This window comes from Danio rerio, chromosome 20, assembly GCF_052040795.2.
Source record: "Danio rerio strain M-AB ecotype USA chromosome 20, GRCz13ab, whole genome shotgun sequence".
Lineage (NCBI taxonomy): Eukaryota > Metazoa > Chordata > Actinopteri > Cypriniformes > Danionidae > Danio > Danio rerio.
The window spans coordinates 1,821,862-1,833,480 of NC_141040.1; positions in this window are offsets into that span (position 1 = coordinate 1,821,862).

An 11,619-nucleotide genomic window follows, 5' to 3' on the forward strand; every position below is an offset into this window, starting at 1 on the left:
ATAATTAATCTAATTATTGCATGTCCTCCATCCTCTATCATGGAGCAGTCCAACAGTCAAAGATTGTGTTTTAAAAATTGAAATAGTTCATTTATCATTTTTAGTGGGCGTGTCCAGCTCTGTTTAGGGGGGAGTGTCGGAGGAACTAAAGTGGGATGGTGTGGGAGTGTCTATTTGTTCACGCGCGAGTTTCAGAGTCAAAATACACACCCACACACACAGAAGAAAGTGATGGTGTTTAACCTACATGGACATCTGTAGTTGAATTATTTGCCAAATGATTAAATGTTGGACTTTTACTGCAGTTTGGCTCTTTCAATCAGTGAATTCATTCATGCCCCTAGCGACAAACGAGATATTTGATTCGAGGAGCTGCTCTAAGCGTGTATTTTTCATGCAATGTTTGATACCGCACGGCCAATGAGAGAAAAAAAAACTCAGCATTTCCCGGAAGCTTAGATGCACACGGCAGGTAGCGTCAGAAAGCCGCGTGTGTTATTCCAGTCACAAAATGCGGTAAAAACCCTACACGAGGTTAAAGTTTGGTTGTGACGCTAACGTGTTTACACTCGGTGACTCGGTGCAATAGTTAACTTAGTTCGATACGAACAAACTGATTAAACAAAGAGCACTGGTCGCTGACTTACCAAATCTGTAGAGACAGGACAATCACCAGCAACTAGAGCCGCGTCTTTATTAAGAGGAGACTAAAGCGAATCCGGATCTCAGCGTTTGCAGATGAGAACAGCTCTCAGGTAAACAATAATCCTCCTTAGACACGTAAGTTATTGTTGTCGAGCGTCGCGTACACTGTTAATCCACACGTGACTCCAGCTGAGCTCTCACAGAGAGAAAATGAAAACAAAACTTCACTGCAGCAAACTATAAAAGCAACACTTCACGCTTGTTTTACCAACACAACGTGGCGTCTCTGTCGTCTAAACACTGTGACAGTAATGAATATTAATGAAGTTGCACAATAGAGCGCGCTGATTAGTTTGAACCAAGCCTTACTCATGCATTAATGCAGCACACTGTAAGACGTAATAAGACTCACTCTGGCACAGACGTCCAGTCTGCACGCTGGAATACACGCTATTATGTCATGACCGTGACGCAGCTTCAAAAATTCGTTTTAAACCGGAAGTACGAATTTGCTTGAAATAACGCAAAAACAACCAATTTACACTTTTTAGTGAAATATAGGTGTCCTAATAGTGTTTTTAGCAGTGTGGGACACATATACAACTGTCAACAGCTCAACACATGTGTTCTGGTGTTTTGTGACCCTTTGAGACAAAATGTAAAAAAGGAGATTGAGTGATATGAGAAAATAAATAACAGACAGATAAAATAAACCACAGAAGGTGCATTTTAGGACCTTTGGGGCCCATGGCTGGAATTTCTTAGGGCCCCAAAATCCCTAAATCCGCCCCGGTCACAAGCACTACTGTTCAAATACTAACAGGAGTAAATGTTGATGTCCTGCCAGCCGCCTTTAAAGAGTGAGCCGGTGACAGTTTCAGCGGCTGCTGAGTCCTCACGACCTCCAGCGCAGCTCCAAAATGAAGCAGACCCTCAGTGGAGCACTTCGGTTTTTACAAGCGCACATTTCAGCCAGGCAACTTTCAGTGAAGTTTTCCGGGGAGCTCCACCTTTAATAATCTCCGGTACAGCCAGGGACCCGATATGTTATCAAGACTTTCATCATAAAGCTTCTGCTGCGTTTGCTGAACACATGCGCTTTGTCCTCGTTTCAAGGCATTGGAGATTAGGGGGGGGGGACTCTTCACCTCCGCACTTTCCTCATTATTCTCCGCGCCCCGCAAATGGATTTGTAATTACGGCCTGTCTGCGGCGGATCTTGAGTAATTGTCCTCCAAGTCTCTCAAAGAGTTGGCGGTACATTCGCTGACCGTGTCCGTATTATTCCTGCTATTGATAACGCGTGATAATGAAGGGCCATTACGGCTCATTACTGATACGAGACCCGCGACCCCGCGCGCCTCCAGCTCATACCGCGACCCCGAGAAAGTTATTTCTCCACCGGCTGACATTTCACACGCTTCTCTAATCTCCGTCCTCCTGCAGCGCAAAGTTCCCAATCACAGCGCGTCACATTGGCGCTCGGACCCGCGCCAGCCGACGGCCGGTGTGCGCGCAATGCGCGTGGGCAGCCGGAGCAGCGCGGAGGTGGGAAGTTGCAAAACAAAGACCCGGAGAAAGAAAGACACAGAACAGAGTGAATGCACTTGAGAACATGGGCTTTTTGCCACGGAAAAAAACCCAACTAAAGCGTATTGAATCTCATGCCTGCGGATTTGGCTGCGTTGAGAGGCTCGCCTGCCCGTGCCAAGTTCACAAATCCGCGCACATCTGTTTGCGCGTTTGAGTCTGCGCTGGTTTAATGAGATCTGCTCATTCCAGCAGCTCCAGCCAGTGATCATGTTATTATTCTCAGCAGAAAGAGCAAAAACACAGCAGCAGAGTCTACATGAACTGACCTATTATACACGCTTATTAATGTATTTTTCCGTTTAGACATCCGAAACACGCTTCTAAAGAGGGAAATCATCCAATAAAATATATTTACTGTGTTTGAAATGCACAACTTTGTAAGACAAAGACTTTTCTGCAGATATATAGATTTTTTTTCACAATTTAAAATTGTGTGGTCTCAGTTTTGAAATGCATTTCATTAACAATTATATCATGTCTTTGGATTTAGCTGCAGCAAATATATACCAGTATTGAATAAAGTGTGGGCGAGGCAGTGGCGCAGTAGGTAGTGCTGTCACCTCACAGCAAGAAGGTCGCTGGTTGGTTCGAACCTAGGCTCAGTTGGCGTTTCTGTGTGGAGTTTGCATGTTCTCCCTGCCTTCGCATGGGTTTCCTCCGGGTGCTCCGGTTTCCCCCAAAGACATGCGGTCCAGGTGAATTGGGTAGGCCCATAGTGTATGAGTGTGTGTGTGGATGTTTCCCAGAGAAGGGTTGCGGCTGGAAGGGCATCCGCTGCGTAAAAACTTGCTGGATAAGTTGGCGGTTCATTCCGCTGTGGCTACATAAAATAATTTTTTGACCTTTTTTTACATCAGCTACTATCTGACATCTGTCTTCTTTAAAATGAGACCAAACTTAAATCACTGCATCAAAGCACTGAAGACTGACATTCATTTAAGGCGAACATGTCATTGTCATGTCTATGTTCAAAAAGCAGGGGTGACGGTAAAATGTGATGTGCTTATATTAAGATGCTCTTTTGTCTGTGTCTTACTCTGATATTGGCTACTCTACATTTAGGACGTTTCCCCTTTTTTTAGCTGGAAAATCGTCTGTAACTTTGCTTTTTTTCTCACAGAATGGACTCCACCGGAGGCATTCAAGCATTTTCAAGTGTGTATGAAGGTTCCCATTTCACGTCTACCCATATCTACGGTTCAAATATCCCCTTTCTGCTTTTCGGACTCTTCGCAGGAGTCTGCATTGCAGCAATACGATTCATAAATGTCCAATTTCAGTTTTTTTTCTTGTAATGACATTTTCCTAGAAGCCTGCATTTCTTCTTTCTAACTGGAGTTCAGCGTCCAGAGAGGAATATTGAATTCTTTTATATATTTAACGCTGAGGTCAAAAACATTGATCTGTTTGTCTGAACACAATAACACAGCACTATTGACTTAACCAGTGGAGTGAGTGCAGGTAGGGCTCGACTGTCTGAAGAGAGAAAGACACAAAACACAGCCTGTTTTTTAAGATCTGTTGGTTTACAAATGGCAGATTGTGAGTGTATTAAAAAAAAGAACTCTTAAAACATTTAGAGTTTTACTGTGTGTGTGTGTGTGTGTGTGTATTAGTGCTCAAGGTACTGGTTTATTGATCAAACGTAAGCCAGGGTCTATCAGACTGTAAGGGCAGACTCATGCTATGTTATCCAAACAGTGCCCATGTCACCCTGCTGGTCCTTCCCCACCCAACCCGCTTCGAGCTGGTTTCAAATCAGCGACCTTCCACATGGGAGTCGGTTGCTCTACCAAGGAGGCTAAAGATCATGGCCTTTAGTGTCTGCTGCTTCGAGCACCTTTAGATGTCAGATGCATGATGTTTTACCAGCACAGCACTTACTAGCTGGCCTCCGCTACACCCAGGCCCGTTTCCCGGATCGTTGGAGAAGTGTGAGTGCTCTGATTCGGGCTCAAGCACGATTTACTTGGTCGGCCCTGGCCCGGTTGGAAGAGATGTGCCAGAGCGTGGTTCACTTGGGCTCAGGTGCGGTACGCTTGTAGTGTGAGTGCAAAGTGAGCATGAAACTGAAGACAAGACGTGACTTTAAGGGACTGTTTCATATGTGTTTATTAATCATTCTTACTGTTCGATGAGGTGAAGCAGTGGCGCAGTAGGTCGCTGGTTCAAGCCTCGCCTCAATTGGCATTGTTGTGTGGAGTTTGCATGTTCTCCCTACGTTCGCGTGGGTTTCCTCTGGGTGCTCCGTTTACCCCACAGTCCAAAGACATGCAGGTACAGGTGAGTTGGGTAGACTAAATTGTCCGTAGTGTATGTGTGTGTGTGTGGATGTTTCCCAGAAATGGGTTGCAGCTGGAAGGGCATCTGCTGCTTAAAAACTTGCTGGATAAGTTGGCGGTTCATTCCGCTGTGGCGACCCCGGATTAATAATTAATAAAGGGACTAAGCTGACAAGAAAATGAATGAATTGTTCAATGAACACAAACTGTCGCAGATTATTAAAGACACAAACCCCTCACTGCACGACAGCTGCACCTTCAGCAAACCTCCTAATTGCTGCAGCACCAGGACTTTATGATTGTTTATGAGCGTCAAAAGTGGCGGATCTGTTCGGAAATATCTGACTGTGTGTAACCGCATCCCAAAAGACTAAAATAATATAACTAAACCAATCTTCTCTGTGATGAGCGCAAGCACTTACTAAACAGCGCATCATTGATTCCTCCTAAGGGTGTACTCACGTTATGTACAGTTGCCTTTAACCGGGCCGAAGCGCGCTTGTCCTCCCTCCAGTCTCCCCTGACAGCCTGCACTCACATTACATTTGCGCCTGGGCACGCTTACGTCATCGATGATGCGCTGGTCAGTCGTCATAGTAAAAAGCATCATTTTGTGTCTGCCGGTTTGTTTACTTGCAGGATTCCAGTGACATTTTCCCGCACATTAATTCTGACCAATCGAAAAGCAGTTTAGGAAATACATTCAATAACATCTGGCCAATGAGTGATGTGGATTTGATCACATGACTGCATTTTGATTCTTTTCAACTGGTTCAGATCAAAGCAAATCAGTGTGCTGTGAAAAGGACCCAGAGACATGCTACAATGTATCATTTGCTGCACTCAGTCCAGACCAAATGAACCGAACCACAGATGTGAAAGCACCCTAAAGCCTGGTTTATACTTCTGCGTCAAGTGACCGGCGTAACCCACAACGCATGTAACGCGCGTAGCTGTGCATTTATACTTCTGCTCGCTGTCTCTGTTGGTCTGCATTAACACTTCCGAAACGCTAGTGGGCAGTGAAGTGTTGATGTTCCTCTGTGTCGAGTTTCTTCGCTGCTGTTTTGCTTTTCCTGAACACTTCCGGGATGTACAAGTGGCTCAAACTCGCTCAAATTGAGGCAGGAACCGGCGGACGTGCAACAACTTTAACTATGAGGTAAACACAAAACAACACTTTCCATCCGGAGCTCCTTCACGGGACTCCACACTTGTGCACAATCGCTCCATCAGGCTCGCACCATTCACGCGGCTCTCTGTCCCGCCCAGACTCGTCAGCGCTACCTAGCCGACCAATCACAGAGCTTGCGCTACGCGTCATTGTGATGTGAAGTTACATTTTTTGAGAGGTGCACGTCAGTGACGCCGACGGCCACGGCGAAGGGGTATGCGTCAGCGCCGTAGCATACGCCGGCGTTTGACGCAGAAGTATAAATCAGCCTTAAGTCTTCCAACTGGCTCCACTGGAGTCCGGTCCTGCGTTCACTGGTGGATGTCTTCATGATCAATCGATAGCAATGAGGAAGATTACATTTACATTTACATTTAGTCATTTAGCAGACGCTTTGGTCCCACTTTATATTAAGTGGCCTTAACTAATATGTACTTACATAGGAATTAATAGTTTGTTACAATGTACTTATTGTGTAAATACATGTATTTACTGTGTACTTATGCTTGATTAAATACATGTATGTAATTACATCTGTAATTAACTTTTGTAATTACATTTGTAAATACACTGTTGACCATCCCTTACACCTTAACCCACCCTTAAACCTACCCATACCACCAAACCTGTCCATAACCCAACCTCTATCCCAACTCAAAAGCACCACAAGTGCTCTCAAATACATTATAAACACAGTAAGTACATTGTATTTATTTTTCTGATGTAAGTACATAGTAGTTAAGGACACTTAATATAAAGTGGGACCGACGCTTTTATCCAAAGTGACTTACAAATGAGGACAAGGAAGCAATTTACACAACTATAAGAACAACAATGAATAAGTGCTGTAGGCAAGTTTCAGGTCTGTAAAATCTAAGAAGGAAAGCATTTGTAAATTTTTATTTTTTTAATTTTTATTTTTATTAAATTTTCTTTTTTTTTGAGTACAGTTAGTGGTATAGATCAACCGGGATGACAAGCAGCAGACTCCCATCTTCACTTGGGAACTGTTGTTGAGGGGCCCAGCCAAGGTGGTCAACCTGATCAAGGGCTCATACTTGAATTGACTGAATCAGTTGAATCACACTTGTGTAATTCATACAGTTAAACAATAAAGAGGGGTGTCACGATGATGCGGCGTGTACCACGATCACCTCACAGCAATAAGGTCGCTGGTTCGAGTCCCATCTGGGTCAGTTGGCGTTTCTGTCTGGAGTTTGCATGTTCTCCCTGTGTCGGCGTGGGTTTATGAATGAATGAATAAACAGTAAAGGTATTGTATTGAAACCAAGTGTGCCGCAAGCCTGCGTTTGAGTGAAGGTCTCGGCCGTTAGATCGCCCCCTGGGGGCTGGCTGCAGTACAAGTCATAAAGCCCGCCTCCTCCGTGTTAATGAAGGAGACTAGAGCCCAAATAAAAACATTTATTACACTTGCTATAAAATGTCCCGAAAGATGGTTCTGGTGGATTAAGGCACTGGTTATTGTGCTGAAATAGGTGCAGATCTTCATTTTTGTAAACAGTTTGTTTTTAGCAGTAGTTTAATGCTGGGCGTGTCATCGTGATTGACAGCTGTGATTGACAGTTTCTCAAAGCAGCGTGTCTGAGCTTCGGCAGGAGACTGAAGTGTTATTATTGGATTTCTGTGTTATTTTACCATGACAAAATGAGTTCAGCTGTAAACTACAGTTTCTGACATACATGATCTGGTGGAACACTGTTTATTCGCTAAGGTCAGGGCTTTTTTCGGGCGTTATTAGTTTGCTGATACACGCCTAACCACCAGGATAGCAAAACACAGTTCTGGCTAGATTCTCGCCTGCCGGAGACTTAACGTTACCCCTCAGAGCTCAGACTGACTACCTCTGCTGGACCTACTCCGGATGCCTGGACTCACTGCCCGATTCCAGCCCGAGTCAATCGAGGCAGATGCGGCGGCCGAGTGAGCCGGCGCTGCCGCATGCGAGCCGGAATCAGCCCGCGACGCCGCGAGTAGGTTATGCGCTGCGGCCCGGAGCTGGCACGATTGAATATATAAAACCCTCATATTTGTTAACGTTATTACATCCATTTGTGTTGATATGACAGCAAACGCATGCTGAGCAGTGCGGGGGGCGTGGTTGATTTTACATAAAGCGTTTGGTTGGAAGCTCGACTCCGCTCATTTTCGTGACTCCTCCTCTGGCTCCATCAGACAGTCCTTCTGCGCATGTCAAGGCTCCAATTTCAGCAGTCATTTGCGAAAGTTTGTGCCCGTCAAGCAGGCGTTTTGCCCTCAAGGCGTTCAATGGGAAAAGGGGCTGTCGCGTCGTCCATATTTTTTACAGTCATTGATTGAAACACAATAAAAGTATAGTGTTGAAACACACTTTAAATGTGGTTTATTTATAAACTAATTTCGAGAGGATCATGTGCTTATGATCAACACGGCTGGCTCTGTAATCTGCTCTATTAGATGATTACGGAAGCATTATAAATAACCTGAGTTTTCACTACTGTTATCTTCGTCTTGAAGTTTCCCCCCGTTCCACCCCTACTTCCCACTATTTCTTTTTTTCGATAGTGCGACACGGTGGCCCCAGTGGCTAGCACTGTTGCCTCACAGCAAGAACACCTCTGGTCCAATCTCTTATTGGGCTGGTTGGTGTTTCTGTGCGGAGTGTCTATGTTCTCCCCGTGTTCGCGTGGGGTTCCCCGGTTTCCTCCCACCATCCAAAAACATACACCATAGCCAATCGACTAAACCAAATTATCACCCAAGATAACCTAAAGTTGCGGTCACACTGGACTTTTCTCCCCATAGACTTCCATTCATACGCACGCGAATGCGTCAGACAGGAGACGTAGTGTCATGTGTTAAGTTTTGCAGGTCGCTGCAGTGCAAAGTTCAAGCTTGGTGACCTCTGACCTGCGAAATCACATTACTTGACTGCGTGAGACCAAACAAGGATCAAAACTTTTTTTAATGTCTGATCATCTTGTTTATTCCCGCCCCTTTTTGCAGCGCCGCACGACAGAATTTCGCACACACAAACTCGTGTGATCGCAGCTTTAGTTTACACTTCTCAAATGGTGACAAGCAGGGGAGATCTTAAGACCTACCTAAGCACAAACTCCCCTCTCGCCCTTCTAACGGGAGGGAGCCCCAAGCTCGAGGCTATTACAAGCACGGGGCTCTCTCCCTTGACAGCATGCCAATTACACTTTATTGATTATCAGCTAAGTGTGAACTCTTGAAACCATTTGTGTTGTGTTTGTGTTGTCAGGTCTCCATTGTTGTGTAAATGAATGGCAAGCAGAGCATTTGCACCATCTGGGTCTTGTGACCTTCTCTGAACAAACAGGTAATACCTTGAGGTGGAAAATATTTTAATTTCAACAGTAAAATAATAATTTCCACAAATGAAAAATACTTACAAATTCAGCACTTCGAGGAGAGAACGGATGCTGTTTGTACGTAGCTGACTGCAGGCAGGCATGTAAAGAAATGATTCAACACAGCAGGCGATCAAGCGCAAACACTTCTTTTACTGTAAGATCACACGGACCGGAGCACATGACAAAGAAAAAAGGCAGCGCTTTAAATGATGAAGGTTCATGTGGAGCGGTTTTACACATTTCGGCTGAAACAGCGTTCTGATTTCCATTCAGAAGTGATCGTTGACCTTGTTTGTCTTGCAGGCACAAATATAATTTCATAATGATATTCTCATCAAGGCAGAGAGAGAGAGAGAAATGCAAATTGATGCAGTTATGGAAAAAGTGCTGTTTCAGAAGCTCATAATTTAATAGGCTATTAGTTGCTTGCAGTATGTTTATGATTCGTTTCTCTTTTTTTTTTCTTACATGAAGTTAACTGACTGTCAAAAGTTGTTTACTGCGCTCCAGAGACGATGAGGGAATAATAAACACACCGTACAACAGGATCTCGTGTGCTTTTCATGCATGATTGGCCTGGTAAGTGCCTGAGCGATGAACATGGTGAATTACGACAACAACACTCGACGCTAGATAACATTTCACAGTCAGATTTGTGGAAGGAAGCAAAGCAGGCTCATTAACCTCCAGACACGGCTCCGTTTAACTTTATTAACAACCTAACGCCAGCAGGCAGAGCAAACGCAAGTGCAGACTCGCTGGCAGATCAAGGTTATTAGATCATTTTGCAATTTTAATTATTTTTTCTGGAGTGATGATATTTTTAAAATTTGCTGTAAATTTCAGTTTAGTTTTTATTAATTTCATTAATGGTTTTAGGTTAGTTTTTATTTGCTTCATTAATAATTTTAGTTTAGTTTTTATTTGTTTCATTAATAATTTTAGTTTAGTTTTTATTTGTTTCATTAATAATTTTAGTTTAGTTTTTATTTGTTTTATTAATGGTTTTAGTTTTTATTCGTTTCATTAATAATTTAAGTTTAGTTTTTATTCGTTACATTAATAATTTTAGTTTAGTTTTTATTCGTTTCATTAATAATTTTAGTTTAGTTTTTATTCGTTTTATTAATGGTTTTAGTTTTTATTCGTTTCATTAATAATTTTAGTTTAGTTTTATTCGTTTCATTAATAATTTTAGTTTAGTTTTTATTCGTTTCATTAATAATTTTAGTTTAGTTTTTATTCGTTTTATTAATGGTTTTAGTTTTTATTCGTTACATTAATAATTTTAGTTTAGTTTTTATTCGTTTCATTAATAATTTTAGTTTAGTTTTTATTCGTTTTATTAATGGTTTTAGTTTTTATTCGTTTCATTAATAATTTTAGTTTAGTTTTATTCGTTTCATTAATGGTTTCAGTTTAGTTTTTATTTTCTTACTTAGAGTTTTTGTCTTGTTTTTAGTCCAAATGTACGGAGACCCGGAAGGGACGTGATGGTGGAGAACAAAAAATGGGTGGAAGAAAAAAAATGGGTGGGAGAAAAAACAAAAAAAAAAACAAATGATAGGTAAACATATTTTTGAAAGTTTTTGCGTTCCCTCGCAAAACTTTTGTTCGACAAACACTTCACTTCATACATGACAACCCTCCTGTTTTGCCAGGATTCTCCCGCATTTCACCATTATATCCTATTATTAGGCATTTTCCCATATCTCTCTCATATTTTTTAATCTTGAAAGCATGTTGAAATTAATATATAAATGTCTGAATTCACTTTCTTTCCATTAAAGCTGTGCGTCGATCAGCGTCCCTCATATGCAGCCTCTGAATCAGTGAATTCAGACATTTATATATTAATTTCAACATGCTTTCAAGATTAAAAATACACAAGAAATATGGGTAAATACCTAATAATAGGATATAATGGTAAAATACAGGACAATCCTGGCAAAAACACGAGGGTTGTCATGTATGAAGTGAAGCATTTGTCGAACAACAGTTTTGCGAGGGAACGCAAAAACTTTCAAAAATATGTTTACCCATCACTCGTTTTTATTCTTCCACCTATTTTTTTTCTCCACCATCACGTCCCTTCCGGATCTCCGTATAAATGCCTACAAAATTTTGAATCAAGAAGAATTTTCTAGAGAAGCAAAACAGATTATCTTGTTAAAAAAAAATAATGAGTCAAAACTAAGTGAGATTTTACTTGAAAGAACCAAAATAATCTGAGAGCAAAATATACTGATGTCAAAAGGAAAAACTAAATTATTTCTCTTACCTAAGTTGGCGTCGACGCAGTGGCAAAGTAGGTAGTGCTGTCGCTTCACAGGAAGAAGGTCGCTGGTTCGAGCCTCGCCTGGGTCAGTTGGTGTTTCTGTGTGGAGTTTGCATGTTCTCCCTGCGTTCGTGTGGGTTTCCTCCGGGTGCTCCGGTTTCCACCACAGTCCAAACACATGCGGTACAGGTGAATTGGGAAGGTCAAATTGACCGTAGTGTGTGTGTGAATGAGTGTGTGTGGATGTTTCCCAGAGATGGATTTCTGCTG